The sequence below is a fragment of the Lepisosteus platostomus genome, assembly GCF_059453375.1.
Source record: "Lepisosteus platostomus isolate fLepPlt1 chromosome 5 unlocalized genomic scaffold, fLepPlt1.hap1 SUPER_5_unloc_3, whole genome shotgun sequence".
Classification (NCBI taxonomy): domain Eukaryota; kingdom Metazoa; phylum Chordata; class Actinopteri; order Semionotiformes; family Lepisosteidae; genus Lepisosteus; species Lepisosteus platostomus.
In genome coordinates this window covers 711481-718953 of record NW_028291473.1, presented here as the reverse complement: position 1 = coordinate 718953, position 7473 = coordinate 711481, and positions in this window count along the sequence as shown.

Below are 7473 nucleotides of genomic sequence, written 5' to 3'. Positions count from 1 at the left end.
TCTGACAGACTCAGCTTCTTCCTATATTTCTCTTCCCTTTCAGTCAATTTACACTTTTCCGATATGTAATCAGATACTTCCACCACTTTCTCAAACACCCAATTAGCACACATGTTTGGTTTCTTTAGGATTTACTTTTGTCGTGTGTGAGGTAACAGCTCATTCAGTAGGGGGATGTTTTCACTTGGAAAAACCTGTGCATTACTGCACTCATTCAGCTAAGGGCGTCTGTTACCTCCAGATCTAAATGCCTCTCTGAGACTTTAGAGAGGACTTACACCGCACTGTTCACAGGTAAGAAACGAGACCTCGAAAACCCCCTTTCTTGATCAGTAATTCACCATCCCCAGAACGCCAGCATCGCTGCTTTTGCCCCGGGGTGGACTTACGCACTGAGCTCAATCAGGGCGATTCTCGGGTCTCAACGTCCTTTAAATCCTGCTACTTAATGCTTTGCTCTTTTATTATGAGGTGTGTTTATGTTAGTGTCGTGCGTGTGTATATGTATTTCACAAACAAGGAAAACACCAAAAACATACATACATATATCTCTTCTACTCCTGTTTCCTTTAAAACAAAAAAACCACGCCACGCCAGAAACCACGCCACTCCAATCTGTGCACGATCAAGGCGTAGCTAATCTCAGGACCCCGGGCGCAATTAAGGCCCACACCGATCCCGAGCCACAGAACTCCGGGTGCAATTAAGACCCACACCAGTTCTGACCTTCAGAACTCCGGGTGCAACTAAGACCCACACCAGTCCTGAACTACGTGCATTTAATGCACCACTTGCTCTAGAACCCCGGGCGCAATTAAGGCCCACACCGATTCAGAGCCTCAGAACTCCGGGTGCAATTAAGACCCAAACCAGTTCTGACCTTCAGAACTCCGGGTGCAATTAAGACCCACACCAGTCCTGAACTTCACGGTAAGGGTCCAAAACCCGTTCAAAACTCCACGCGCAATTAAGGCATACACCAGCTTCGAACGCCTGTACACAATACCGCGGAACCCCTGCCAGACCAAATTCTGGGCTTACAGCAAACAACCCATTACATACACCGGTGCCTTCCCCGGGCCAGAGGAATTCAGAAACTCACGTTTACTCCGTCATCTCGGGCGATTCTCGCAGGGAGCAGAGATTTCCCAATCGGTCAGAGAGAGTCGGGACTTTTAAATAAAAGAGGAGTCCTTACCTCTTAGTTATGTGCGCGCTGACCGTCTCTCCTGCCGATGGGAAGTTCTGCGCCTTCTGGAGCATCCGCCGACTACGCCAAATTTGTTGTAACAGAAGAAATAAGGTTCTTGATCCCGAGATGAAGTAAAACAGATGAGTTTATTGCATGCAAGGAACAATAAAGCCGAAGTCTTGTTTCCCGTACTGTTACAAACTTTTGGGTTATATACAGTTTTCTTCTCCGTTTCTGACGTCACTCGGTCTGATGGTAAAGAGGGGGGTTCATGGTATTTGGCCAGTTTACGATGTTCTGGACAAATGGTCAGTTTAACATTACACCCAGGGGGGTTCCTAGCTTGCATCTGCAATCCTTATCAGTTAACCCCCTTTCCTGCCATAAACTGTGATCCCCCCAGCCTCTGACACTGAGCCCACAGTCTTAACCTCCACACTACAGAAGCACACACTTCAGGAAGTGTGTTGACATTTCAGGAAGAATTACACTGAAAAACCACAGGTCTCATGGAGGATTTGAGCCCACCACCAGTCAGCCACAAGCCCAGACTCTTAACCTCTGGACCATAAAGCTCAACCCCTAACTGTTGACTTAGCAATGTGTTACTGTTGCTATGAATTATACTGAAAAACAACATGCAATCACGGCCAGGACTTGAGCCCACAACCAGGTGACTGTGAGCCTACAGTTGTAACCGGTGAGGTACAGAAGCACACACTCACAGGACCAGTCTCTTTACTGATCAGTGTGTTGACATTTCAGGAGGAATTAAACTGAAAACAAATCATAAATCTCATGGACTGAGACTGAGCCATGACTCCATACTTCACCTCTACATTAGAGCTCCTGACAAGCCAATCTCTGTACTAATCACCGTCTTACTGTCACTAGGAACGAAATTGAAAGTTAACATGAGGACACAGCCAGGACTTGAACTCCTTACCCTCAGGCTGAGAGTCCTGCTCGACAGAGACACAAGCCTTGTGACTGAGTCTCTTTACTCATCAACGTGTTACTCTCAGGAAGAATGTGATTGGGAAGAAAAAGAACAGTTCTCTGGCAGGACTTGGTCATAGTCAGCAGTTCAGAATCTGTCCCTTCAGATCCGGACTACGATTCTGCTCCTAGTTTCGGTTTGTTCACCTAATTACCTCCCCACGACTCTGGCATCTGCATTGGATCCGTTTCACCTCTTCAGAGCAGCATTATAGAAACCGAGCCTTATTATGGATCACGCGGACGCACAGACTCTTCGTTCCCTTCTCCCGCAGCATTCCCAAACTATCACCCAGCTGCAATCTTCACTCCAACAGGTCACTAACCAGGTCACCTGGCTTTTTTCTTCCCCTGTTTCGCCAGCTCCTGCACTGATTCCTGTAACGCATTTTGCACAAGCACCTGCTCCGACCCCCGCGGCCCCGTCCACCACTCCCTCAACCTTACCATTTGTCCTCCCGGAGAAGTATGATGGCAGCCTTGCAGGCTGCATGGGCTTTATTGCTCAGTGCTCCCTGGCTTTTCAGCTGCAGCATGAGCGTTTTTCTACTCTTCGGGAGCAGATTGGATTCGCCCTTTCCTTGCTCACAGGCAAAGCATTGGATTGGGCAGCAGTATTGCTTGCTAGGGGAGATCAGCTGTTCTCTGACTTTCAGCTTTTTGCTGACCGTCTCCAGGCACGTTTTTCTCAAAGCAACCCGGATTTGACTTGCCTTCGGCTTTCCTCTCTTCGCCAGGGCGACAGACCACTGCAAGATTATGTGGCTGAATTCCAAGCCCTCGCCACAGAGTCTGCCTGGAACCCTGAAGCTTTGGTTTGCCTCTTCTCTAAGGGTCTCTCGGAGGATTTAAAGGACCACCTGATGCTCAGGCCTCTACCCACCTATCGCTCAGGTGGTTGAATTGGACACCCGCATTCGGCTTCAGAGAGCAGAGAGACACCCAGGAAGCAGACCTGTGCACCCCATGGATCCTCCCCTTTTGGCACCCACCCTGCTACATGCACCCCTGTCCTTGGAGGAAAAGGAAAGGCACCGTCAGGAGGGGCTGTGTCTGTACTGCTCTGCGTTGGGTCACCTGCTCGCCTACTTGTCCTTCGAGACTCCCACATCCATCTCGAGCTCTCCCACTGCCTACTCTTAGAGTCAGTAGTGCTGTTTTTTCACAATCCTCTTCGGGGCCTTTATTCCCAGCTGAGATTTCATGGATGGACACGCCCCTTCCCCTTTCGGTTTTGGTGGATTCAGGGGCAGCTGGGAACTTTGTGGATGCCTCTTTTGCTAAGAAGTGGGATATTCCTCTTGCTCCGGTTTGACCCCCTGTCTGCATTCAAACTTTGGATGAGTCACCGATTTCTCCTGGACACATTACCTGGCAGGCTATTTTTTCTATCCCTTACTGTTGGTGCCACTCACGTGGAGAACATTTCACTCCTTCTCCTGGATTCCCCTGCTTACCCTGTGATCCAGGGCTTTCCCTGGCTCAAGAAGCATGATCCCCACATCTCCTGGGCCAAGAATGAGATCATCGCCTGGAGCCATGCCTGTCGTGACAACTGTTGTAACCCACCGCTCAACGTTGCTGCTGCAGTAATCCCCTTGGAAGAGCAGTCTATTACCCCCCCACCCACCCCCCCAATATGCACATCTGAAACAAGCCTTTGACAAACAGAAAGCTCTATCGCTCCCCCCTCACTGCACCTGCAACTGTGCAATAGATTTGCTTCCGGGAACTCTCCCACCCAAAGGACGGATCTACCCCCTCACAGGCAGAGAATGAAGTCCTGCAAGACTATATCATGGAGACCCTGGATTCCGGTTTCATCCCTCCTCGTCCCCAGCCTGTGCAGGGTTTTTCTTCATAGGGAAGAAGGACGGCTTCTTGAGGCCCTGTATTGACTACAGAGGGCTGAACTCCATTACAGTCAAAGATCACTACCCCTTGCCTTTAATCCCGGCCGCTCTGGAGTCCGTACGTGGAGCGTCCATCTTCTCAAAACTAGATCTACAAGGGGCTTATAATTTAATCAGGATCCGTGAAGGGGATGAGTGGAAGACGGCCTTTATGACCACTATGAATATCCGGTTATGCCTTTTGGACTCACTAATGCCCCGGCAGTCTTCCAGTCCTTCATGAATGACCTTTAGGGACATTATTGGAAAGTTTGTTTTGGTATACTTGGACGACATCCTAATTTTTTCCGCCAACCCTCAGGAACATGTCCATCACATCCAGGAGTTCTTGTCCAGACTCATCGACAACCAGCTCTACGCCAAGCTCGAGAAATGCGTTTTTCATGCTTCTAAGATTCACTTTCTGGGCCATCCTGGATGCAGTTGTAGTGTGCTCTCTGAAGGCACCAGTTCTGTAGGGTTTGGGCATTTACTGGGATAATTATTAATTGTAGCGGTAAATCATAAAATGATTCTTTTGATGGCTTTAGAATCCAACCATGCGATATAACTCAAACAACGCACACACACAGGTACTAATACACGAGGATACATTTATTAATACATAGAATATGCATGTAAAACTAACAGATCTTATCGAGAGGGTTATCAGAATACAAAAGGTATATATTCAGTCAGTTACAAAGTGTTACACATATATCAAGAGGACATATGTTCAGTATATCATTCATTTAGACCGTTTCGTAATTGAACTTGGTTCCAACTTCTACATTAGATACTCAAAACAAGAACATAACTCTTAGGAATTAAATTGATATCAGCTGGTTGGGATAACAATTGAATTCTCGAGCTGTAATGCATTGAAGTTGAATACTCATCTGAAGTAAGATGTGAAGACGGGGGTTTGAATTTAATCTTTTCTGTAGGGGGTTTAGACTTCCAAGTCACAAGCAGGGGTTTATGGCAGGAAAGGGGGTTAACTGATAAGGATTGCAGATGCCAGCTAGGAACCCCCCTGGGTGTAATGTTAAACTGACCATTTGCCCAGAACATCATAAACTGGCCAAATACCATGAACCCCCCTCTTTACCATCAGACCGAGTGACGTCAGAAACGGAGAAGAAAACTGTATATAACCCAAAAGTTTGTAACAATACGGGGAACAATACTTCGGTTTTGTTGTTCCTTGCATGCAATAAACTCATCTGTTTTACTTCATCTCGGGATCAAGAACCTTATTTCTTCTGTTACAACAAATTTGGCGTAGTCGGCGGATGCTCCAGAAGGCGCAGAACTTCCCATCGGCAGGAGAGACGGTCAGCGCGCACATAACTAAGAGGTAAGGACTCCTCTTTTATTTAAAAGTCCCGACTCTCTCTGACCGATTGGGAAATCTCTGCTCCCTGCGAGAATCGCCCGAGATGACGGAGTAAACGTGAGTTTCTGAATTCCTCTGGCCCGGGGAAGGCACCGGTGTATGTAATGGGTTGTTTGCTGTAAGCCCAGAATTTGGTCTGGCAGGGGTTCCGCGGTATTGTGTACAGGCGTTTGAAGCTGGTGTATGCCTTAATTGCGCGTGGAGTTTTGAACGGGTTTTGGACCCTTACTGTGAAGTTCAGGACTGGTGTGGGTCTTAATTGCACCCGGAGTTCTGAAGGTCAGAACTGGTTTGGGTCTTAATTGCACCCGGAGTTCTGAGGCTCTGAATCGGTGTGGGCCTTAATTGCGCCCGGGGTTCTAGAGCAAGTGGTGCATTAAATGCACGTAGTTCAGGACTGGTGTGGGTCTTAGTTGCACCCGGAGTTCTGAAGGTCAGAACTGGTGTGGGTCTTAATTGCACCCGGAGTTCTGTGGCTCGGGATCGGTGTGGGCCTTAATTGCGCCCGGGGTTCTGGAGCTGAGTGGTGCATTAAATGCACGTATAATCCAGGATTGGTGTGGGCTTTAATTACGCCCGGGGTCCTGAGATTAGCTACGCCTTGATCGTGCACAGATTGGCGTGGCGTGGTTTTTTTTTGTTTTAAAGGAAACAGGAGTAGAAGAGATATATGTATGTATGTTTTTGGTGTTTTCCTTGTTTGTGAAATACATATACACACGCACTACACTAACATAAACACACCTCATAATAAAAGAGCAAAGCATTAAGTAGCAGGATTTAAAGGACGTTGAGACCCGAGAATCGCCCTGATTGAGCTCAGTGCGTAAGTCCACCCCGGGGCAAAAGCAGCGATGCTGGCGTTCTGGGGATGGTGAATTACTGATCAAGAAAGGGGGTTTTCGAGGTCTCGTTTCTTACCTGTGAACAGTGCGGTGTAAGTCCTCTCTAAAGTCTCGGAGAGGCATTTAGATCTGGAGGTAACAGACGCCCTTAGCTGAATGAGTGCAGTAATGCACAGGTTTTTCCAAGTGAAAACATCCCCCTACTGAATGAGCTGTTACCTCACACACGACAAAAGTAAATCTTAAAGAAACCAAACATGTGTGCTAATTGGGTGTTTGAGAAAGTGGTGGAAGTATCTGATTACATATCAGAAAAGTGTAAATTGACTGAAAGGGAAGAGAAATATAGGAAGAAGCTGAGTCTGTCAGAAGGAGTTTGGGGCGAAGATGCCTGTAAAAAAGCGTTAAATGAGAGGAAAGATAATTTATTCGCGGCAAAAGAGGTACTAGAAAAAAAACTAAAAGAGGCAGTACAGGAGAATGAGAAATTAAAGAAGGAATTAACTCCTGGTCACGCTGCACTGGTTAATGTGCTACAGCCGGCGACTAAGTTATATCCTGCTCTCCCACAGGGGAACAAACAGGCAGGAAACGAAAATAATTGGGATCAATTCCCTCAGTGGCCATATGGAGAAGGGGGGTCTGATTGGGATAACACTTGGTATGAATGTGATAAAGACGGATCAGGGTCTCCCCTGTTAGAGGGAGGGCGCCCGCAGGTCTGTACTCTCACTCGAAGTGGGAAAGGACTTGATGTAGCAGGGGCTGGTGCCGTTGATGACAGCGCCACTCTAACTCCGTCTCGCACCCCGCCGAGGGGGTCCGTTCTCGCACCTACCTTCCCTGAACCCCCAATACGATCAAATCCAAAACCGGAGGATATTGACCGGTGGGCTAGAGAAGTACCGCACCCAAAATTAGGGATGCAGCGAACCTGGAGTGCGCTTCAGGAATTAAAAGATACTTATGGTATCTCCCCCCTGACTGCCGCTATGATCCTCAGAAGGACAGGGGAAAAGCGTGTCGGAGAACTTAAACAATTGTGTGAGGATAACGGCAGGGGAGGGCGATGGGAATGGGTTTGGCGATGGCTTAAACAAAATTATCCACCAAAGACAGATTGGAAAAAGATATCTGCGTGTCAGC